The following is a 25,735-nucleotide window of genomic DNA, read 5'->3' as shown; positions in this document are numbered from 1 at the left end:
TGTTGTACGCCACATCCCCATTGAGTTCCTGATGAAGGCTCTTAGGGTCCCATTGATCTTGTACAATTCTAGGCATTCCAGTATCCAGCTGTGGGGCATTGAGTCATAGGCCTTCTTGTAATCAATCCAGGCAGTGCACAGGTTGGTCAGTCTGGTCTTGCAGTCTCGGCTGACTGTTCTGTCTACCAGTAGTGGTGTTTTGCGCTCTGGTATTCTTGCCAATTCCTTTCTGTGTCCCACTCATGTATTGACCCATGTGCCTGTTCATCTTAGCCGATATGATGCCTGACAGGAGCTTCCATGTAGTACTGAGGCAGGTTATTGGTCGGTAGTTGGAGGGGACCGGTCCCTTCTTGGGGTCCTTGGGGATCAGGACCGTCCGACCTTCGGTTAGCCATTCCGGGTGTCTCTCGTTAACTAGCAGCTGGTTCATTTGTGCTGCCAGACGCTCGTGGAGTGCAGTCAGCTTCTTTAGCCAGTAGGCGTGAACCATGTCGGGCCCTGGTGCTGTCCAACTCTTCATACTGGAGACCCTTTCTTGGATATCTGCCACTGTGATGGTTACTGGACCCTGTTCAGGGAGGTCGCTGTGGTCTGCCCTCAGATCCACTAGCCACTGAGCATTGCCGTTATGGGTTGCGTCCTTCTCCCATATGCTCTTCCAGTATTGCTCCGTCTCCAGCCTTGGTGGTGCTGTTCTCTTATTGTTCCCTTGCCACTGAGAGTACACCTTTGCTGGTTCTGTGGAGAACAGCTGGTTTATTCTCCTGCCTTCTATCTCTCTGGTGTACCTCCTCAAGCGGCTGGCCAAGGCTGTGAGATCATCTTAGCTTGTTAGTCAAGCTTTATTTACTGCAACACATAAAGTCCAAACTCAGGGAGGAGAGGCAGACAGGTGGCTGAAGGAGTTTTCCAGTGCGCTAAATGATAAGCTTACTCTGGATCCCATTTGTTCTCAAAACTTCAGTGACATAAATGATTTTAACGTTCTGAAGGGAGAGATAGAGAAAGGATTTGCTGCCATCATTGTGCAGATGAGCACCATGTCACTGGAAAACTTGAAGGAATCCAGACTGAAGCCGGATGAAATCCTCACAGATCAGCTGTGTAAGCGTTGCTGGGTAAAGTGTCCATTCTGTTCTGCTGTTTGTATCAACACTATTGACGATCACAGTCCCGATGACCACAGCGTCCCTTTCCATCGACCTAATGGGATCCAAGGATGGCACTACAAAGGCACAGTGGAGTTGTGCATCACTTTCTGCACAACAAACGTTTCGAGCGAAGGCAGGTTTTACCCTCATCATGATTCAGAGGAAAGCATTCCTTATAAACAATACAGAACTGCTGGCTCAAAGTATGCCACATGGAGAATCACTCCCGATGGATCGAGACTATCGTACTGGAAATGGTTTGTGTGCCGATTTCAAAACACATTGGAAGAGCACTATAACCTAAAATTCCAGGGCAGAGGAGAGATTCCTGATGACTGGAAAAAAATCTCTAAAGAGGAAGCCATTAAAAGTCTTGATGAAATGTACTGCTAACTCAAACAAACTGAAACCCTGGGTTAATTTATCTTTTCTTTTCACCTCAAAAACCCACCTAATATCTGAATTAACCACTGAAAAATTTTGTTTTAGGATTAATCAAGATTCTTACAACTAACCGGTGACAGTTGGTCAGGGGGTTTGCAGCATAAACAAACGTTTGGCAGCCACATAAAGAAAATCACCTGCATTTAATAACTGTACACAGACCTTGTGTGTGTGTGTGTGTGTGTGTGTGTGTGTGTGTGTGTGTGTGTGTGTGTGTGTGTGTGTGTGTGTGTGTGTGTCAAATCAAGTCATTTAGTTTGATTAATATGTACAGATTTATCAGATATGTTGTCACAAATTATGTAACATTTAAAGGATGACGAATGTAAAACTTTTTACACAAATAGTTTGAAACTACTGCCACTGAAAACCATATCAGATCCACAACATTGTTTTATTTTAATTTTTTAGTTTTAGATTCTATGTTTATACTAAAGAACATTGTCCCATATAAGATTTAGGATGGTGTTGTCTAGCTTATGCTAGAATCATATAAAACAGTTACTATATCCTCACTGTATGTAGTTAGTTAGACTTTTGTTTTATGCTGACAGTTTTCATATACCGGTACATACAATTTTTTTTATTTGAAATTGTTTTGGACTTTTTAAATGTGATATGAATAAATGACATGTACATTATCTAAAAATGCTTAAAAAATAAACACTCTAAATTTTCTAAAAGTCTTTTTTTGTTTGTTTTTGTTCTGACGTACAGTCTGAACTCTGTGAATTTATATGCACAGAAGTGAGTATTTCAAAACTCCTATCAAGCCAAGTTTAATTAAAAGAGTAGTACTTAATAAAGTATGTTTATGCAAAAAATACATTTTCCAACTGATAACAATGAAAATACGTTTTAAAATTTGTGAAAGTGTTTATGTGTTACACATAGGAAGTAGCATAACTAACTTGCATAATCAGCTAATATTATGCCTAAAATACCCTAAAATTCATATTTTGCCTCTGATAAATAGTTAAGTGTAAAGTTACACAGCCCAACAGGGTTAGATCCACTTCAAAGGAAGGAGCTAACAGAGGCTAACAGCAGCACCCCATACCAGTTGGTGGCGATAATCCACCATTTCCCTGTTTGCCAGCCACCAATAAAACGCACAAGAGGAAGAAAGAGGCCGACTGCGCTGCGGCTCCTCCCGTCAGTCAGCGCTGACTTGCGGTTAGATTGGTCCGTTACCTCCGCCTCTGCTTCTCCTCCCCGGAGGCATGGTATCGCGGCAAAATTAAGCCTCGTTGACGCAGTTAGACAGCAGCAGAGACTCGTGAACAGGTGAGACTTAAAAAGTTTTACTTGTGCAAATCTATTTTTTCCTGCAGCTGACTGTTGCACTTTCTGCTACCTTTGCATTAACACCGGCTTCCATAGCTAATCGGTGTCTTTACCGCCAAGCCTTAGAAACTCCTGAAGACCTGTCACGAGGTCCATGGAGAAGTTATCCTCATGCGTACAGGTTTATCTAATCATCCGAAGAAAAATATGCCCGCATCTGAAGTACATGTACGGATTTTAATACACCTCTTTCAAGACGCCATCTTTGTTTTGGTTCTGAAGCAGTGGCGTAGTTTTGTGAAAATAATAAAAATAGTCTCTGTGAATATACTTTATCCCGTATTGTTAGAAGAGTATTTGAGGATTAAAAACGCTGCTACGTGTTTGGATATGTCTTTTTGAGTTGTTCAAACATGGCATAGAATTTCAAAATAAACGGTTAGATGAGGGACTGAGGATGCTGTGAGTCTGTGGAAGCCTGTTAGTATGGAGGGCCAAACTCAGGAATAAATAAATAACGAAAATAAAGAACCGAAATATCATTGAAGAAACACATTACTTATTATTATTATTATTATTATTATTATTATTATTATTATTATTATTATTATTGTTGTTACTTTTTCAGACTTATGGTCTAATTTTGCATGAATATCTTTGGTGATGGTTGGGACATCTTTAAAAGGTTACAGGTTAGAGTATAAAACTCATAACAAGTTTCTGTGCAGGTAAAGTTAATTTTGGTGTTATTTAATCAGGTACAAACACATTGCATGTTTTGTATGTACTCAGTAGAGCCATGCCGTCCAATGTGGAGATCAAAGCCAAAGTGAGCGACCTGACACAGTTTGCCCAGAAGGCGGCTGAGCTCAGCCAATCGGAGGGGACGATCATCAGGCAGCATGACACTTTCTTCAGCTGCAGCCAAGGACGGCTGAAGCTGCGAGACTTCATGGTACAGAGAACAACCGATGAGGTTTAGAGAAGTTTAAAATACAAAAAATTAAATTTTTGTTTATTTTTGCTCCTTAGAACGGGTCAGGTCAGCTGATCTTCTACGAGCGTCCGGACACCGATGGACCCAAACTGTCTCGTTACTCCATCACCCCCACCAGTGACCCACAGAGCCTCCAGGTAAAGCACCAACATATGTAACTGTTAATGAAATTAGGTAGCGTAGGCCATGCCCCCAAACCAGAGACATAACTTAAATCAAGATTTCTCTGTGAATGTGGATTTTTTTTAAATTTTTATTTACACTCGGACCGGCGGCTGCCTGGGGTCTCTCCTCCTCCTTCCTCCCCTTTCTCTCATCCACCTGCTGGCCTCCACCACTTGCTAATTTTACTCAATCTGAGGAAGCACCGCCATAGCCACCACCAAACAACTGAGTTATTTTTACACACCGACCAGCATCTGGCCAATCCACCACCTTTCATTATTTATACGGTTACAAAGAAAAAAGTCACCGGGCCACCGAGCAAATGCCCAGTATGCCGGATGGCCAGTCCAGCTATGGTCGTGCCATCAGTTAACCCTTCACGCGTGCCTAGGGTTACCGACCCCTGCAGTAGACCAATAAAATTGATAAGTAGTGTATATATATTTTTACCGGTTGTTAAGAGACATAATGTTGTTTGTGCACTGTTCTGTAAAAAACCCATAAACAACGTAATTTGTGTGTTACTGATATGTACGTATACTTAAAGGTAGCCGTGTTACAGGCGCTGTTCGAGGAAAAAAAGCATTTGCAGTATGTATTTTTGTATGTTACCATCACGTTTATGTTACCTTGTTTATGTTACCTTACGGATTAAATTAAACGTTAAAAATCCTCACGTGTAGTATTTCTGTGTAAATATCTCATATTACGAGTGAAACGCATACGGCTTAAAATCCAGTGCGGCCTGAACAAGTGCAAAATTGATTTTCTTTCTAAAATTACAGCATGCCGCTTTTAATCAGGTGCGCTCTGTAGTCCGGGATTTACGGTAATAATTGTTTTTGATAGTACAGCCAAAGTGTAGAATGAGAGGGTGTAGAGCTGTAGAGGGAGGTTAAAGTTGGGGCTACAGATGAAGCTAGGCATACAGCAAAGAAAGAGATGGCAAAGGCTCATACTGAGACTGAGGAAGAAGTAAAGGACTTTTATTATTGGCTAGGCAGACAAATCAAGGTGATAGGCAGACAAATCAAGGTGATAAGGATGTGCAGCAGGCTAGAGTGATTAAGGATAGAGATGACAACCACTAAAAAAAAGAGTTGCTTAGATGAAAGGAGTACTTTGAGCAGCTAACATGGATGAAGTTTGTGTTTGGAGTTTTACAGTGAGTTTGGCAACGGGGACAATAACAAGCTGTTGAAAGACAGCTAGAGCTACTGAGGTAGTTAAGAAGGCTATTTAGAGCAGTGGTGGGAACTCCAGGGAGATGTCTTGCAGGTTTTAGATTTCACCCTGGGTCAACACACCTGAATCAAACAATTAGTTCAGTACCAGGCCTCTTCAAGACATGTTGGGGAGGTAATTTAGCCCCTTAAATCAGCTGGCCAGAGTGTGTGTAGCAACCCCTGGTGGGCTTTGAAGGTACCGCATATGAGAAGCTTTATAATCAGTATGTTTAAAAACAAAAAAGTTTAATTTTCAGATCTTTAATTTATTTTTGACACTGAGCTGAAAATTCAGCATCTTGTGTATTTGGATCTTTAAGTATATCTCAGTGGCAGTAATCTTAATAACAGTAAATATGTTTGTGCAGGTTGTCCTTTCAGAAGCCCTCGGGATCAAAGGTGAAGTAAAGAAGGAGCGGCGGCTGTTTCTGATTGGTCAGACCAGAGTTCACCTGGACACGGTAGAAGGACTGGGCCACTACATGGAGCTGGAGGTCAGCAAACCTGTCACCTTTACCTCGAGCTATTGATCAGTGAATAATCAGAAAACCCGCTGAATATCTGCTAATATCAGAAACTTAAACTGTGTGAAATGTTGTGCAAAAAGCTTAAAAAGCTTCGATTTCACCAACAAAATGTGCTTAAAGATGACACGCTGTGACTTTAAATGCGGTTCCTGTTGGTTAATGTCAACACGTCAGCTACCCTCTCACATAATGAAGATGAAAAGAAATAAAGACCTGATGGTAGTGTAAAGTGTGCACACTTTATATGTATTAAAGTCAAAAACTAAATTCTGCTAAAACTTAGAACTCTGTCGCTTTTTTCATGGACTTGGGTTGAATTTAGAGCTGGGCGATATAAGATTTTTTCATATCACGATATGTTTTTTTCATTTCAGGCGATAACGATATCTATCACGATATAAGCCAAATAACTATATTTGTAAGATTTAAATGTGCCGTTGCTCACAAGTAAAATGTGAAATAATCAGCAGCTTGTTTTTATTTAAATATTTATTTCCCATAATAAGTTCAACAGGGTAGATGTACTTAAGGAACATGAGACTTTTTCAGATAAATAAAGGCAAATATTGCAAACTACACAAAAGGCAGCCGCTAAAGCGTTTAAGTTTCAAAATAGAACAAACGAAACAGACTAAATTGTCAATTCCACTTAGAAACAAAATATTAATTCTAAAAATAAATCTTAGTTTGTTTTACAGAAGAACAGACAAAACTGACTAACTTTTGTCAATATCAAATAAACTGAGAACTAAAAGGAAATTCTCAATCTCTCCTTGTTGTATAGCTTAGCTTTTCAAACAGTTTTAACAGTTACTTTAGTCTGACAAAAGCCGAATGACGAATTAGCGCTTCCAGTCAGAGATTGAGCATGCACCGTTTATTGTATTTCCAGACTTGCTTTCGGCACAATTTACAGTGCACGCTACTCTGTTTTTTGTCAGACTTGAAATAGCCGAAATACCTTCACACTACGGAACTTCTTGGCTCTTCCGTTCGACAATCTCTCCGGCATTGGAACCATCATCTGTTTTCTCTTCGGTAACCTTCGGTCACGCTCGGTTGATTTTTCTAGTCGGCACACTCATTTCCTCCATTACCCGGCACGGTGGCTGGCTGCTTCCCAAACAAATACACATGTGCGGCTTGGCACTTGTGCTGTACGTAACAAGTCACGCTGACGTGACGCTGCGGCTGTGATTGGTTCGGCTCTGCGCTACTTAATTTGGATTGGCTGTTCTTCTTCTTTTTTGGACAAGCGAGATGAGGTCTATCGCAATAGTTTAACTTTTCTATCGAGAAAAAGTTATTTCGCAGTACATATCGTTATCGTTCTATCGCCCAGCTCTAGTTGAATTTATACAAAAATCTGAACACTGATGCAAACAGTTCGTTTGATAAGTTTAAGCTGGTGAGATTTGGTTAGGCAGGAGAACTGAGGAGCACCGGCTGGATCAGACCATTTCCAGCGGTGTCTGAACATATTTTAAACCCATCTTTGCTTCAGGGGGACAGAGTTCATGATCGTCAGCATTTCTGACATCGTGTTAGATTTTTTTTTTTTTATAGCTGTCAGATCTCAATCTGAAGGCCTCTGAGAGGACAGGAAGTCCTCACTGAGTTGGTGGTGAGTTCTGTGCTGAAATGGATCCAGAGCTCTGTAAGTGTAAACCTCCCCACTGAATAATCTGTTGTGTGTTTGTTCAGGTGGTGATGCGACCAGAGCAGACTGTGGCAGAGGGACAGCAGGTGGGGTTTAAACGGTTTATCTACCAACAGATGCAGCCCACAGTCTCACACTGTCTTTGGAAAAGACACATTTTTGTCTCCCTTTATTTAAATATTTATTTAATTGTAGGTTGCTGAGGATCTGATGGAGAAGCTTGGAGTTTCTAAGGAGAGTCTGGTGACCGGAGCTTACATGGACCTGCTGCTGAAGGAACACAAAGAGATATAAAACAAACACATACCTGAGTTTCAGCTGCAGTGGTGTGATTGTGGTAGACTGTGATCTGTTAGTTTCCGTGAAATGATTCATTAAAATTCATGTTTTTGTATGAAATCCTTTTTTTAAACTACGATTTATGTTTTTGTTTTCTAAATAAATGGGCTCCTGTTCAAACAGAGCTGGTTAATGTATGAATGGGTGTGAACTAGTGAATTGTACAAAGTGCTCAGAGTAAAAAAAAAAACAACAACAAAAAAACGCTATAAACAAACCAGTCTGTTTACCATTTTACATTTACCTTAAAGCTTTAGTTACTCATAGTTCTGTATATTGAGATTATTATGGAAAGTAAATGCTAAAAAAAAAATCTGTATATAATAATCAAATTTGGCTTTTGTGTTGGAGAAAAAAATATACAAGAGTGGTCAGAAATTTACATCCAGTCATGGGTGTGAATGTCAGGAGAATTTGGGTTTTTTAATGATTTCTTTGAACTTTTTCTATGGGGGAATGATTGTAGAGCATACATCTTTAATGACTTTAAAAACAAGATTTTCTTCAATCCACATAGGCTCAAATACAGGGTGTGCAGAATTATTAGGCAAATGAGTATTTTGTCCACATCATCCTCTTCATGCATGTTGTCTTACTCCAAGCTGTATAGGCTCGAAAGCCTACTACCAATTAAGCATATTAGGTGATGTGCATCTCTGTAATGAGAAGGGGTGTGGTCTAATGACATCAACACCCTATATCAGGTGTGCATAATTATTAGGCAACGTCCTTTCCTTTGGCAAAATGGGTCAAAAGAAGGACTTGACAGGCTCAGAAAAGTCAAAAATAGTGAGATATCTTGCAGAGGGATGCAGCAGTCTCAAAATTGCAAAGCTTCTGAAGCGTGATCATCGAACAATCAAGCGTTTTATTCAAAATAGTCAACAGGGTCGCAAGAAGCGTGTGGAAAAACCAAGGCGCAAAATAACTGCCCATGAACTGAGAAAAGTCAAGCGTGCAGCTGCCAAGATGCCACTTGCCACCAGTTTGGCCATATTTCAGAGCTGCAACATCACTGGAGTGCCCAAAAGCACAAGGTGTGCAATACTCAGAGACATGGCCAAGGTAAGAAAGGCTGAAAGACGACCACCACTGAACAAGACACACAAGCTGAAACGTCAAGACTGGGCCAAGAAATATCTCAAGACTGGTTTTTCTAAGGTTTTATGGACTGATGAAATGAGAGTGAGTCTTGATGGGCCAGATGGATGGGCCCGTGGCTGGATTGGTAAAGGGCAGAGAGCTCCAGTCCGACTCAGACGCCAGCAAGGTGGAGGTGGAGTACTGGTTTGGGCTGGTATCATCAAAGATGAGCTTGTGGGGCCTTTTCGGGTTGAGGATGGAGTCAAGCTCAACTCCCAGTCCTACTGCCAGTTTCTGGAAGACACCTTCTTCAAGCAGTGGTACAGGAAGAAGTCTGCATCCTTCAAGAAAAACATGATTTTCATGCAGGACAATGCTCCATCACACGCGTCCAAGTACTCCACAGCGTGGCTGGCAAGAAAGGGTATAAAAGAAGAAAAACTAATGACATGGCCTCCTTGTTCACCTGATCTGAACCCCATTGAGAACCTGTGGTCCATCATCAAATGTGAGATTTACAAGGAGGGAAAACAGTACACCTCTCTGAACAGTGTCTGGGAGGCTGTGGTTGCTGCTGCACGCAATGTTGATGGTGAACAGATCAAAACACTGACAGAATCCATGGATGGCAGGCTTTTGAGTGTCCTTGCAAAGAAAGGTGGCTATATTGGTCGCTGATTTGTTTTTGTTTTGTTTTTGAATGTCAGAAATGTATATTTGTGAATGTGGAGATGTTATATTGGTTTCACTGGTAAAAATAAATAATTGAAATGGGTATATATTTGTTTTTTGTTAAGTTGCCTAATAATTATGCACAGTAATAGTCACCTGCACACACAGATATCCCCCTAAAATAGCTAAACTAAAAACAAACTAAAAACTACTTCCAAAAACATTCAGCTTTGATATTAATGAGTTTTTTGGGTTCATTGAGAACATGGTTGTTGTTCAATAATAAAATTATTCCTCAAAAATACAACTTGCCTAATAATTCTGCACTCCCTGTATATACAAATGCTCTCATTAATATTTAGTTAAATGTCCCTTGACTAGACACTTCGAGTAACATCAACAAGCTTCTGGAATAATTCAGACTATATATTTGACCACCCAGGCAGAACTGGTAGTTAATTTACATTGGCTAGTTTCCTCGCATTCTCCTGGCTTTTAAGTATAGTTGACTATAGTCTTTCTTATTGTAAGGTCTTTACTTTATAATAAAAATGCACCGTGAGGCAGTTGTGATTTGATGCTAGATAAATAAAATTAAGTTGAATTCAGCATATTTTCAACAAGGTTTTGGGAAGCCCATTCTAGAAGCTTAATGTTAGCCAGCTTTATCCAATTCAGAACCAGTTTTGATATGTATTTGTCCTGTTAGAACACCCGACTGTGTCCAAGTTTCAAGCATCTAGTTCTTAATTTTAATTTAGTTTAATTTAGTCCTCCATTATTCCACACACTGTGCAATGTACCAGCCCAGAGCATGATGCTACCACCACAGTTGGTACAGTTTTCTATACTGTGCAAGTTTCAGTGAGTCTCAACGGTGTTGATTGTAGAGCAGAGACTTCTTTCTTGGTACGCACCATCTCAGTCCATGGTGGTGTAAAACTGGCTTCATTGTGGAATGTGCTGCTGGTGTTCCAGCACTTTCCAGTTTATAACAGGCTTGATCCTTGGTGTTTCCTGGGTCGTTCCTGAACATCCTAACCAGTTTCCTCTTATCTGAGGGTGAGAGTTTGGGTCTTCTTCTAGACCTTGGTAAAGTTACACATTTTAATAATTTGTACTTGCATTCAGCTGTTTGAACTGATGATCTTAGAATCTGCTGCTGTTCAGAAATGGCTCCAAGAGATCTTCCAACTTAAGTAAATCTAGAATTCTTGTTTTTAGATGATGAGTTCCTTGAACTTTTTAATTGATCTGAGTATTGATCAGTCCACCGTGCTGTCAAACAAGTCATTTTTATGCTGTAAAGAGAACCTACCATTTGCAGTTAATCCTGATCACTGATCAGAAGTTAATAGTCCTTGGACCCGTCAAGTTAAAAGACATTGCAAGACCTTCAATATCACTTATAAACAAATTTTTGAGTGTATGTATATATTTGAACCTATGTGGATGAGAGATCATTCAAAATAAATTCAAACTTGTGCACTCAGGTCTTGTTTTTTATAGTCATTATTGATGCATGCTGCACAGTCATTCAACCATCGAAAAAGAACAGTTCCAAGTATTCACATTGATGCCAATGATGAAACCATGGCCAAACAGTATAAGGTGGATTTCACTGTGATACATGGTGTAGGTTTCTTCCTCAGTAGATGACACTGTTTTATGGCTGCTGCTCATTTTTATTTTATTTTAATCAAAACTGAGTTGAAAAAACCTTTTAAGTGCTCACTTTAAAGCTTTACCCTCAATTGCAGTACACCTGGAAACACCTCGTATAGCACATGTTAACAAGGTGCTTAATCTCCCGTCCATGTGCTGTTGCCATGGTAGCGAGCCTATCTGCCTCTTATTTAAATGTAAATCCCCAAAACACAGATATTCAGCTCTGTGGGAAACTATTTTTTTCCTCTCTCTTCCTTTAAATCCAGCTTGGCTGGAAAATCTCCTGAAAGGTGAGGAGGAAGAAGAATCAGGAATTTCAGGAGGTTTTTAATCTGCCACAGGCCTTATAACTCAGATCACATATCAACCTTTAACCTGCGTGTATTTCCTTTAGTTAGACAACAGGAAATGAAGGTTTGTTTTCTGCTCTGTGCAGTTTTACCTTGGAGCCAAACATGCTGCAGTCCACCAGAGAGCGCTGTGGTTCTTTAACAGGCTCAGTGGCCTGCGGACCTGCAGTTTAAGAGGTTTTCTTCAAGCCTGCAAACTTTTCTCAAAGCGATATTAAAGACGTTTTAGTGGGAAACTGGAGTTAGTTTTGTGGTACTGAAGAATGACCCACAAAGAGCATCAAGGACTAGCACAGATTAACGGACAATACAACTTTATTTAACCAGAAGTTTGGAAATTCTTTTGTTACAGCAGTCATGTTCATTCCGTTTTGCTTTTGTCCTCATCTCCGTGGAGACAAAAACCCAAACAGCTTCAGTGTATGTCGTCTGGAGGCTCCCAGCTGATGAGGTTCGGGACCCTAATTGTCATCAGCTAATTTTTCACTGAAGCTGAAATCTTTTTAACTTATGCAGTGGCGTCTTCACCTCAAGTCTCACCACAGGGCGTGAATTTCTGTATAATCACTTCCCTTTGCATTAGAAGGGCGCTGTGACGCACCAATAGCAACTTTTTCTCTGTGTGATTGGAAGATAAAGAACAAGTTCTGCACACAGTTCTGCAGTATAACCACGGACAACAGGGGGGAAAGGGGAAGGTCAGGATGGAGAGGGTTGGTGTGACAGTGTGGAGGATGCTCAGGATGGGATGATCCACTGAGGCAGCCCCTGAAGTTAGTGGCCCAAGAAACAAGAAGAAGCACCACAGTCGGTGTAAAACATGGACAATATGAACATGATGTCACCTGTTGATTTGTGAAGTCCTCTTCTGAAGCCTTGAGTGTTTTCAACGTCACCATCTTGATTGTTTGGTATTAGTCCTTTCCTTTCTTTGAATGGGCTCACAAACTCATCAGGAAGGTATTTAGAGAGGTTTACCCGCACATTTCTATAGGACCACAAGACCTTTTGCAGCCACAAGTGTGGCCCCCTGGTGGCCATTACAAAGAATACAAGTCTAAAACAAGAGCATAATTATTTATTTTGGCTCTTAAATGTACAAACAGTATTTAAACTTATCTGTTCATGTTTTCTGATTTTAAAATACTTCAGATTTTCTTCTGCCAGTTACTGTGAACACACCGTTGTAGGTGTGCCTTGGATCCACCTGTTTGTACTCTCCTTCCTCAATATTTGAACCTTAACACTGGTCAAAACAACTGTTTATTGTTTGTTTATCACAGCTGATGTCTTCTGCCGCTCCCTGCCCTTAACTTTAGGTAGCACGTCTGTCCATAACACAGAAACCAACATGTCTCCATGTTAAATGATCGGAAAGTGCATATAAAGAGATTTATTCGGGTTTTTCACCCAAACATGGAACACTTCAAAACATTTTTGTCCGGGTCAATCATTTACGCCCAGATTTAGCTTTCAGAGGAGGTCTGTGGTGACGCGTTAAACTCCTCAGGGTGGCGCTCTGTGAGTGGTGCGTGCATATAGTATGGCTGAGTGACGGGTGAGAGGTTTACATGTGAAGAAGGGGAAAGAGTCATGTGATTGTGGGCCACGTGCACTCTGATTGGTCGAGTGTCTTGAAATTCAAGTTAAAAGTGTGTGATTTATTTATTGTTTTTCCCACATCCATCTTTAAATGGGGCTCATCATCATCATCATCATTGGATGAGAGTGATGATGCTCAGATGCTGAATTCCCCCCCCAACCAGGTTTCATCGTTGCCATGGTGATGGGGCCGCTCCTCCACACCCACACTGCTTACCCCCTCTCTCTCTCTGCTCTCTCTCATGCTCACAGCGAGCGAGCGAGGGAGAAAAGACAAGGAAAAAAGAAAGAGAGCGAGAGAGAGGTGTGTTTTCTAACCCACGCATTGGAGTGGGAGACAACGTGCACACTCACACGTGCACACACACACACACACACACACACACACACTTGCATCCACAGTGTGTCATGCTAGCAGTGTGTGGGCTGAGCCGACCAGCCTTCCACTCATCCTGCTTCTCTCCCTCTCTCTCCCTCTTCTTCTCCTCTCTTTTTGTCTCCAGATACTCCTCTTCTTCTTCTTCTTCTTCTTCCTCCTCTTCTTTTCTCCTCATCTTCCATCCTCTCCCATCCTCTCCTCCTCTGTGTTTCTCTCTCCATCTTTTCTTTTCAGTTTATCATCATGGAGAACGAGTCGGCAATCTTCTGGGTGAGTCTCTCTCTGCAGCGCTCTATGTGTGTGTGTGTGTGTGTGTGTGTGTGTGTTAAAGGTTTGTTTGGATGATGTTTCAGCAATATGTTTGCAAGTGTGTGTGTGTAGGTGTGTGAATCAGTAATTTGTAACTTTAAAACTCACGATTCCTTTTATTCACACTTAACCATTTTTACCTCTTCTTATCATATGTTTCCTTCCCTCATCCCTCCTTCCCATCTCTTTCCTTTCCCTAACTGTCTTTCATCTCCTCCTTTCTATCTCTTGGTCCTTTTTTCTCTTTTCTTTCTTCATACTTTTTTATCTCCCCCCCCCCATTAGTTTCCTTTGCCAATCTGTCCCCTTCCTCTTTTCTTTATCCCCGTGTCTCTGTTTTCCATCTCACCTCTTCTGTACCTTACCTTGTCTGTTCCTTCCTTAATTTTTATTCTGCATTCTTCCTTTTTTCCTCTTGATTCCTTTACTCTTCTCATGTCCTTCTCTATCTATCTTTTAATTCCTTTACGTCTGCATACCGCCTTCCCCTTCTCTTCTCCTCTCCTCTGCTTTCCTTTCCTCTCTTGTCCTGCCTTTTTATTTCCTGTTTCTATTTCCTCCAGCATCACTTTACTGTCCTTTGAGTATGTGTGTGTTATGTAAGCGCAGCTGTCAATGTGTAGGCTGTAGTCTCAGACCGACCACCTAAACACATGATCCCCTCCAGCCCATCCCACTAAAAAAAGAGAAAGAAAAAACCCCCACTTAAAACAGGAACAGGAAGTAGATCTTCTTCTAAAGCACTGACTCTCTTTGACATCTTGTTGCTGTCACAGCTAGGTGGTTAAAAGCTGTTGTGAAAGAAATTTATATCACAAATTAATGCAAAAAGAAAGTGTAATTAAAAAAATTATAGAGGCTGATTTTTTTCTGGAAAGCTTTGGAAAAACTCCATTCTTAAATGCCAGATCGTGGTTTTGAATGAATGGTATAAATGGCGTTCTTCACTCATCAAACAAGACAAGACATCTGACATCTGATAATTAATCCGGTTTGCAGTTTGTGGAAGCTGGCTTGTGACTGAAGCTGGCCAGATTTTTAAAAACCATACCTTTCCTCTGATATTGATTACATTCTCACATCGTAGAGACAATGTTAGATTCAATTCAAAGACAGTTTCGCTATGACTAGCTACTGGCAGCTAACCACAGCTAACAAAAATAACAGCAACAAAAAAGCAGCGCTTTCAGACAGAAAAATTCAGCATATCCTCAACAACTCACCACAGTATAGTTGTCATCAGTCAGAAGTGACTTGTATCAATGACCTGTATCAGTTCTGACTGATGACTCCAGAGTAAAGAGTGTAGAGACTTCTCACCCAGCATTAACAGCTGAGGTAAGCAGTGGACTGACAGCCTTCCACAAATAGGGAAAATCTGCAGGTTCCAGTACAAACAGTAGTAGAAACACACAGGTTGGCTTAAGCTATTTTGGAGATTGAAACATTTTTGTCATACAGCAGCCATCTTAGCTATTGTTATGCACTTGAACTGGGAGGGGTAATAAAGCAAAAATCAGCTGATCCACTGACATCTAGTGGTGAAACTTTTACACATTAGCAATGTTAGAAACCTGTTTATTTCTTCTGTAAAGTTAGACATTTGAATGTAGGAGTCTGTGGGGACTGGCTGTTGCAGCCAGCTTCAACTTTTTTAGTTAACCTAATTGTTAAAAAGGGTTGTTTTGTTGTCCATTAAGCTCATTTACATTTCTCAGAGGAGTGATTACACTATTAGAATTTATTTGTGTGGAAAATGGTGAAAATTGTAGTTAACAGATGTTTCCAAAGGTCCAGCTGTGTGGAAACCTCCTAAAGGCCTCGAACAGGCTGGCCTTGGCCACGCTAACCCCCATTTAGTCCATGAAGGCCCTGAGGCCAGAAACACTAATTGTTTTGTATCTTTGTTGGAAAACATGTTTGAATTGGCATTTGCATTTACAGTCTCTTTGAGTCTTTATTGTCCGTTTGTCATTCTGTGGTCTTTGCGGTTGTTTTTGAGCCTCTTTTTCTCAATATTACATCTTGTTACAGCCTTATATTTGATATTGATATTTTTAAATCTTTTAATGGTCATGCTATCTTTAAAAGTATCTCTGTGGTGATTTATGGGATAGAACAAGAGTGTCCACCCTTGGGCACTCTTGTGCTGTTGTTGGTCCATGAGACAGCTGCAGAGAGATGTTCTAACATACAAAGAGCTGAAATTAAAACAATCGTTAAAAACAATAAAAAGTGTCCACTGTACCCACTGTCTGAGCTTTTTGGTCTTTGGTGTCTTTTTCTCCTCTTCTCCTGTTCCTGGTGAACTCCTTTGTCTCTTCTTTCCTTGTTCTGGTCTACTAGTCACCCATTTAGAATTAGATTTGCATCCGGTGTGCAGTTCGCATTTTGGAGGACTGCACAGGAGCTCATTTATGATGAATAAAAATGCCTCTCCATAGGCTCTCTGTAAGCAAATGTCTCTGTAAATAGTCAAAACAACAGTAGCATAAGCTAAACTAAGTAGTTTTTAGTACCTAAACCAAACCAGGTAGAGTTCAGGAACTAAATCAAACTAAGTTTTTACATAAAACAAATCAGCAAAGAGAAAAACACATACCTGACATACATACAGTGTATTCTTCCACCACCTAAAGTGGGCACTGTGGGGCTGTAAAACGAGGCCTTTATCTCTTGGCTACAGATATTGCTGCAACCACTTCGTCAGGGCACCGATGCCAAGTGATGCCTTGAGTATAATGAGAAAACGCTGGATGCATATGTTGAAACAATATTATGTTATGTCTCGAGATCAGAAATCGTTGTTTGGTTTTTATCTTTTCCAATTTGCTGTGCTTTGTCTCATTCAGGAGAAGACACTGATGCTCATTCAGTCCATTGTATCAGATGCTGTAAGAATTCTTGTTCTTACTCTAATGTGAGGAGTACAGATTCTCCTCAGATTTTAGGTTCCCAGTGATGTGCGAAACTTGACAAGATAAAGTGTGTGTCAGAGGGAGAGAAATTCAGTGTGTATTATCAGCTCCTGCTATTGGTTACCATGGTAATGGCCAGGGGAGCTGCATTTCCAGGACACACACACACACACACACACACATCTTGTTCACACCTTACAATAAAAAGCATCTTTGGTGATCTGACCACAAATGGATGGATGGCTTTAAATCCAGCTGTGAGCACACCTGAAGCATTCAGAGGTGCTATCAGGATGTGGCTGTTTATATTCAGAGCGACACATGTGGCGAGAAGTGCAGCAAGAGCGCAGATACATAATGAATGCAAATGCAGTCAAAAGCTCTCTCAACTGCTGGGAGAGGACTGAAATTATCATCAAATTAAAGTCATGAATTCAAGATTCAATTTAGGGATGTTTTCACTTTGGTTCGGCTAAAACAAACTGGTCTGTTTGCGCAGCTACTTCGACTCATTTAGGCGAGTGAGAAATCTCATCTCGTATAAGGACAATTGTTTGAAATTCAATTCTGGATTTTACAGCAAGGCAATGAAGAGAAGCCAATATGAGAGAAATATGATGTCTCTTAGTACTCTCACAGCAGCATTTTCGGATCACCAGGAGGCTTTTTCAGAGAGCTGTTAGGACTTCCTGATATTAAGGATAAAGGCCATTTTTCACTTTCATTCTGAGACAGGGTGTTCCTAATTTTGACAAATTAAGTAACTGAAAGAACGTGGTCCTCCAGATGTCTTTTGTGTGTGAGTTAAAGGATATGATGACTCCAAGATTCCTTACAGCATCACTGAAGGCCAAGATAATGCATCCACAGTGACTATTTGATTGTTAAGTGTGACGGTATTAACCTTTTCTAGGTCCATATCTTCTTTTATTTCCCAAAAGTAAACAAGGACAGAGTTAGCACTAAGAGTTTCAAGGGCCAAAACCTATAACAAGTCCAATAAAGTTTCCAGATATTATAGTCAAATGTAGAGGCCAGTCATCCGTGAAGGAGATAATTTAGTAGTTTGAGGTGAATTGGAAGTTTGCAGTAAGCTAGCTCAAACAAAAACATAGAGAAGTTGGTATAAACCTTCAACCTTTAAAATACTTTTGTATTTTGTTATTTGGCTGATTTACGGTAGCGTGAACCTGTACGCAATCTTAAGGAAGGCGCCTCTTTGCTTATGAGGTCAGTCAGTAGTAAACCAGAAAGGATATAGGCTCCAGGTCGGACACAAAGGATAAAATAAACAAACTAGTAAGCGCTTTGAAGCAACTGTTGTTGTGATTTGGCGCTATATAAATAAAATTTAATTGATTTGAATCTGGAGAGTTAGCTAGTTTGGCTGGTTTACATATAATCAACTCTCATCACATGGCTAACATAGAGAATAATTTTCAGTGTAAGGGTTAAACTGCACACAGTGAAACTATATATTCTGAGGTTCAATCAGTGAGGTACAGCAGTGGCATCATAAGTTCCTACTGCCATCACATATCAGCACAAACACCATCCCCAGAGTGGTTTGGTGTGACATGCTGCTGTGTGGTTTGGTCTACTCACTGTGATAAAACCCTGATCCTCAGCCTCAGAAAGCTTAGAAGCCCTGATAGTGATTCTTTTATGAAGCATGTGTGGTAATGTACACCATGACTTTTTAAAAACAGGAGTAGTCCTAATAAAAACCTGGAGAGGCAGAGTTTTTAGGGTTTTAGGGTTAAATGATACACTAGCAATTACAAAACAATAAGATATGATAGAACAATAAATGTCAGAAAGAGCAACGAAAGAGAGAATGCATCATATAAAACACATAAATATGTGATTTTTAGAAGCAATTCTGAGAAGTTACACTGATTTCAAAGGTAGGTCATTCCAAAGTCCTGATGGCAAAAACATCATCTACTTTAGATTTAAGTCTCAGAACAGCCAGGAGGGCTGAGGATCTAAGGCTTTGAATTGGCTCATGTGGGGTCAACATATTTGCTATGCAGCTTGGAGCCAAACCACATCGGGGTTTAAAAATATCAGTAAAATCTTACAATCAATTCTAAAACCTACAGGGAGCCAGTGATGAGAAGCCAGGATCTGGGTGATGTGACGCCATCTGCTTAAACCAGTAAGAACCAGAGCTGTTGTATTTTGAACCAGTTGGAGACGAGTGACATTTCATTTATACCAAAAAAAAATCAAAAGAAAGCTAGAGTAATCTAACCTGGAAATAAATGCATGGACAACTTTTTCACAGATCACATTTTGAAAGCACTGGTTTAATTGTGGTTGGGGTATTAGACACTTCCGTTAAGAAGCAGTTGAACATCCATCAAGTCTAAGCAGAGAAACCCAGACCCTACACCCTCTTCTAGCTCATCCGGAAATTCCCAGGCCAGCTATGAGACATAATATGTCCAGCATGTCCTGGATCTTCCCAGAGTCTTCCTCCCAGTAGGGCATGCCAAGAACACTCACCTTCACCTAGGAGATGCCGATTAGGTATCGCAGATATATGCCCTAATCAATTCATCTGTCTCCTATCGATGTGGAAGAGTAGCAGCAGAGCTTAGGTAAATCAACAGCTTCACTTTCAAATTCAGCCCTTTCTTCACACCAATAAACATGTACAGTATGCGGGGCCCCAATCCATCTTTTAATCTCTTGACCTCTGCTGGAAACAGCACCACAGGGTAATCAATATATTTTGGCATTATTTCTGGACAACTGTTGTGTTCCCTACTTATATTCAGATTTCACATACTCAAACCGTTAAAAGCACTTAAAAGTTTCAGTTGGTTTTGTCAAATCTGTGGTTCATAAAGGCCATCAGAAAAACAAAACAATCCCACAGTAATCATCCCAGTATGTTTCTCTACAAGACGCCTGTTTGTTATTATTCATGAAGTGATTGATTTGCAGGCGAACAATGCAAACTCACTACAGGCCTAAAGGGTAACTATAACCCTAAATTAGACGTGAAAGTGATCGCTACTGTTAGTCTTTGCAGTCGTCTCTGAATAAACTCTAGTGTCTACATTTATAAATAGAAGGAACAGTCTTTCTCTCTGAGCAACAGTGCAGCTCACTGATGGTTTTTTTGGACAACAATGGAGCTCGATGACACAGAAAAGACATGTACAGACAACACTTGTAAATAGGGTACGTGCTGTGCTGCGTTTGGTGTTGTGATGGGCTATAATATTTTTAAAAATCTCCAAAGATCGTTTAATCCACACAGCATTTGGGGGGGATTTGTAATGTGTTCATCACATAATGTAACAGCAGGTTTTAATACTTCATGTTGGATGTGAAATATATCAAATACAAATTAGGACACAATTAATGTGGTCTTGTTCATCCATGTTTATTCGGACTGTGAGTATTAGACCTTTTTTTTTTTTTAAGTACTTTTAGTTCTGTTCTGTAGTTACAGCTAAGGAAATAACAATGAGGCTTCTCAAAAAGATGTAAATAGAAGAATATGTGGATGTGTTCTTGTTCAGGTATCATTGTGAGGACTTCTGTAAGCGTTTGACCTTCTGAGGACATTTTGTCAGGTCCTCGCTTTCTTAGAGGCCAGGTTTAAATGAAGTCACATCAAAGCAATTGTCAATGAGGGACCTCAAGAAGATATACAAGAATATGTGTATGTGCATGTGTTCTTGTTCAGTTGTGAGAACTAGTGTGAGTGCGGGGACATTTTATTGGGTAATAATGTTATTGCAGAGTTTAGTGGGGTTTCAGGTTAGAATCAGGTTACAGTTAGGAAAATGTGATTGGATGAAATCGATGTCAATCGCCCAGTTAATTCTCTGGAAACAACCTCAACATTCCTGGATGAATAGTGGGAGGGTCTAAACTTTTTCAGTAGCATTTGTCTTGGTGTTTACCAGATGAGCATCAGTAAAAAAAATATAGTAAGAAATATAGATTTTTAGTGTTAACCTTTTTTTCCATTTTATTACTCTGTGAGTATTAACCTTTTAAAACCGGTCAGAGCGGGCACGCTCCGTTTTGCATAACTATTTTTAAATCCCGGTAGCACAGCAACCACGTGAGCTAGCGCAATAATTTTTTTTGCATATGAGACCGGAGGAGTTGTACTTACATCTTATGCCATCAGCTTGTCCTAGCTCACGGTTTCCTTCCACATATAGCTTTGCAAAAACTGCATAAAAAGCACTTGCAGCAACAAAAACATAATATTCCAGAAACTCGCTTTGCCGATCCGATCAGCTGTTCATAACACTTCCTACGTCCATCAGCGTGAACTATCACATGTCCGCCATGACCTGCCCGAAACCGGAAGTAACGTCATTTTCGCGGAAATGTAGTTTTTTACCATCAAGGCCTCATGAGCGTATACTGGTGTTTTTAAAACTTATGTTTGACTTTATGACTTTCTGTATCATTTCTGGGATGCTTAGGACTCATATTGCAGTGCTGGAAATAGTTTATTTTGATGCATATGCTGCTTTTTTGCAAATTTGCACTATAATATTTATTTTCATTTTTCCTGCAGTATATAAAAATTGGTGTATTTCAAAAATAAAACTATGAAGACACTTAAAATAAATTTCCTGTGGTGGGAAACTATTTTGTGCAACTTTTTTGTATTTACAGTTTTGAGGGATAAGCCTCTTAAATTTCTCTAACTAGAAATATATGTTAAAAAACAAAAACGATTTTAAATTTTTTTGTAGTTTATTGCACTTTTTTGCCATTTATGTAATTACTATGCACTTAATGCATGCATATTATTAAAATTTAGGCTGTAATGGTTGTATTGATGTATATCAACTTGAAATGCTCCCAAAAATGGCACTACAACATGTAAAAATATAATATAAGCTCTGGCGGACTTGGTTCTATAGGTCTTAAAGGGTTAATGTATGATCCTATAACAGGGCTTCTGGACCTTATATCAAATTTGCATGTATTCTGAGTCTAGTCTGTCTGAATTCTGTTTTTATAGTTAACATTTACATTCAGGCATTTAAACACAATCTGTGTCTTAATCCCAGAGGTCAGGATTTTTTCTCAATTTTTCTTCCTTCAAATCGTCTTAATTTGAATAATATAGTAGGCCTTTAACAATCTTCCTAACAAATAACAAAACCAGCACAATGTCATATCCTCTTCCATCTATTGATTTATGCAGAAATATGGGAATATAGTACTCAAGAAGCCTGCCTCAAGTGGACATTAGAGCAATTGCAATTTTTCTTCAGCTTCATTTTTCAGCCCTCTGGGTTGCCTCTTAAATTTTCAGTGATGGGGCATAAAATGTTAAAAAGCTGTGTATGTGCATGTCTGTGTTCTTGTATAGCTGTTTTTATGAGGACTAATGTAATAATTATTATTATACCATCATTGGGTTGTCTTTTTATCGCATGCCTATGTGAGGGTTTAATGTCAAATCAAGTTACAGTTAAGGAAATTTCAACAGGGTCTGTCACAAAGATAGAAGTTAAATGTGAGTGTTTGTGTGTTATCAGTGAAGTCCAGGTTCTCAGCTTTTTCCTGGCAAACATCCGTTTCCTTGGCAACCCAGACAGGAAACAGGAAGCGTGAGTCAGAGGAAGTCCTTCTAATCTTTGTCTTTACTTGTTTTAAATTGTGTTCTTGTTTGCAACATGTCCTCCTGCTGTCTGCGTTGCTGTGGAAACATTCCGGTTTTACAGACAGACCCACACAGACCAGCTGGCTAGCATGCTGTTAGCAATTAGCAAGCCACCAACTGCCTGCAAGTAGGCTACCATAAGCTAACAGGCTACCAGAGGTTACTCCCACTCAGTCTGTTTTTCAGATTTGGTCATGCATAACTTTGGTCTTTATTGTAGGGCCAAATTTGAGTCAGATGTTGATCTTCATATGTTGTTGGTCTTTCGTATCTGAATCTCAAGCACTCTGCCACCATTGATAAGTTAAAGCTGGCAATGCATAAAATAATTGTAAAAAATACATAAATAAAAGAAAGCCCAATCTTGGTGGCTGCATCAGTCAGGACACATTGGAGACTATATATATGAACAGACTAGTGGAGACAACATAAGCTTTAAAAGTATCAGGGTGAATAACCTGTAATATATGGTAGAATCACAGAAGAGTTTGCAGGAAAGTTTGTTAGGTTTGTTGGATACGGGAATAGAGATTTCCTGCCAGCACTATCATGATCAGGCATAAGAAATTCCGGTAAACCAGCCATTCTGGTTTCTGTATTCAGCTCTCAATTCCAGATCAACACAAGTCAAACTGGCATGTGTCCGGTGTTGGGAAGGTTACTTTTAAAATGTATTCCACTACAGATTACAGAATACATGCCCCAAAATGTATTTTGTAACGTATTCAGAATACGTTACTGAATGAGAGTGATGTATTCTGAATACTTTGGATTGCTTAATGTATTATCATTTTACAACTACATGAATGTACTATTGCTGTGTGATTCATTACTATTACTGAAGGCTACTCACCATACCAATACCAACTCGATTTTTAAATCTTAATATAAAATGAGTAGCAGTAGGTGGACAATGGATAAGGCATGCATGTGTTGTTTGGGTTTCCACCAGCGTGGAGTTACCAAAAATAGAGAGAGCATAGCTTAATATATGAAACAAGAAAAGACTGCTATGTAATCCATTTATTTCAACAAAGTAACTGTATTCTGAATACCACCTTTTGAAAAGGTAACTGTAACGGAACACAGTTACTCATATTTTGTATCTTAAATACGTAACGCCGGTACATGTATTATGTTACTCCCCAACAGTGCATGTAGCCGAATTAATCGAATAAACCGAATTAAAGCAACTGTTGGATTGCTGGTTAAGAAAATAGAAGGACAAGTGTAAGTTGAAATAACCTTTTGCTCATTTCCAGCTCCATATTCTTATTCTTGGACTCTATTAGAGTACCATGCTTGACTTATAGTTCAAAATAATCCTTGCTGGGTCTTGGTGCAGTTCTGCAGTTCATCTTCTCTCTGAAACTAGTTAAATTAGCTCTAAATCCAAAGACTTAAGCGGAATAAGTTTAAAATTTACAGGAAAAAAATGGAGTTCATTTTGTATGGTAAAATAGCTCTATAAATGTAATATAGAAAAATAAAACAGAATTTACTTACCAAATGTAATAAAGAAATACTTAATGAGTAAAATAATTGGCAACTGGCTCCCTGATGCTAAGTCTCATGGTTCAAAGTTATCTTTGAGTGTCAGTTTGCAGTCCATACACTGGCTCGCTCGTACATGCTAGCAGCTAATCAACCCTGCTAGCATGTACGAGCTTCAGCTGCTGCAGTGAGGCCCTCAGCCAGTTCACGTTTCTTTGTACTCGGCTTAGAATAGAAACTGAGAAATAAATCAATATGTAAAACTTTACATAATTCTGCCAGCATGGCAGTGGATAAGGAAAAAAAGGTTTGCAGCCTTGTTGCCATGCTAACAACTTCATATTGTGTAACTAAGTGAACCTGAAATGGCCTCCGTGAAATGCAGCTGTGTCTGACCCACTTCTGATTCACACTGCTCCACCATCTCCTAACATGTTTTTTCTCCTTCTTTTCCCCCTCTATATCCTGGCCTCCCTCGCCTTTACCTCCCACCCGTCTTCCTCTCGCTCTTCCTCATCTCTCTTCCTCCCTTTCTACAGGATGGGCAGGGCAGCTCCCAGAACACAATCTGAAACTCTGAGACCTCTCACTCCCCTGCAGGATTACTACACTTTAACTACAGTATTACAACACAAAATCTTTCATAGTTTGAAGGGTTCAACAAAAGGCACTACAATATAAAGGTCTCCATCTGCTGCAGAAAGCACCCATCCTACTGCTACTACAGGATTACACCACATCTTCATCCAATCAAAACCTTTCAGAGACACAGGAAGCAGGCACCCCAGGCTGCACCAGGCTGCCCCAGGACCAGAAACCAAAGAAATCACCGGACCAGTAACCCAGACCAAAACAGAATCAGGAAAGACCAGAAGAGACCAGTCGAACTCAGTAAAGGACAGTGGAAAAGTTTGATGGGACTCTTGACGATAGGTGAGTAAATCTATCTTGATATTACTAGGTTTCCTCTCTGCACTTGAAGTGATGATGGATTTGCTTTTATCCATTTCTGACTCTTTGTTGTCACTTTCAGCTGTTATGAGACTGTTTTGAGTTTGTTTTAAGTCATTTTTGCCGTTTGAGTCCATTTGGAGTCTTTTTTTAGTCATTTGTTTTGTCTCTGGAGTCAATATTAGTTGTTTTATGACTGTTTTTAATCTTTTTGTTCTCACTGTTGGCTATTTTTTGTGCTTTGACTCTGATTTTAGTCATTGTAGTCTTTTTGTGGTAATTTTTTGGGGGGTGTTTTTTTGTGAGGCTACTTAGTCATTTGTCATTTATTCAGTTTGGTTTTGGTCATTTCATTCTTTTAGAGACATATTTAGTTTTTCTGAGGACATTTTGTTGTTTTTAGCGGTTTTATAGCACTGTGCAAAAGACTTGAGCCACCACTCATTTTGCTAGAAACACAATATATTGAGAGCATACAGAAATCGAGTTTGTAACATTCTAACAAACTTGACGGTCAATATTTGATATGATCACCTTTATTCTTCAGCACAGTTTGAACTGTCTGAGCCAGCTTTCTGTAATTTTTTTTAAAATAGTCTTCATGAACATTTCTGCTGGCTTCTTGAAGGACATTCAAAGCTCTTCTTTGGATGTTTCTGCCTTTTATTCTGATCCCACACTTCTTCAAAATGTTGAGGTCCAGGCTTTGGGGAGGCCAATCCATGAATGATATTGTTCAACTGTGTGCTTTTCTGTCCAGATATGCCTTTATTACATTAGTCTGTTTGGAATCATAGTTATGCTGAAAAATGAATCTATTGGTACTTTCTTCATAATTCCATCCCTTTTTG

General features: G+C 39.8%; 1 protein-coding gene across 8 annotated transcripts in view; it reads left to right on the top strand.

Moving 5' to 3' along the window:
- The first annotated feature begins 13,543 nt into the window (after positions 1–13,543).
- The window catches only part of shank3b (SH3 and multiple ankyrin repeat domains 3b), a 66,622-nt gene continuing 54,430 nt past the window's right edge, over positions 13,544–25,735 (top strand). For 6 of the 8 annotated variants that reach the window (XM_014333252.2, XM_014333246.2, XM_042220205.1 and 3 more), the window contains exons 1-2: positions 13,545–13,823; positions 24,473–24,866. The gene's annotated coding sequence lies outside the window, so the exon portion shown is untranslated. Of the gene's footprint in view, positions 13,824–24,472; positions 24,867–25,735 lie in introns of all 8 variants that reach the window. The other 2 variants (XM_042220207.1, XM_042220206.1) reach the window with 1 other exon arrangement.

The sequence above is a fragment of the Haplochromis burtoni genome, unplaced genomic scaffold (genome assembly GCF_018398535.1).
Source record: "Haplochromis burtoni strain Fernald_Lab_line unplaced genomic scaffold, NCSU_Asbu1 Contig_44, whole genome shotgun sequence".
Classification (NCBI taxonomy): Eukaryota; Metazoa; Chordata; class Actinopteri; order Cichliformes; family Cichlidae; genus Haplochromis; species Haplochromis burtoni.
The sequence above is the reverse complement of the archived record's forward strand: the minus strand, read 5'-3'. Positions and strand labels throughout refer to the sequence as shown.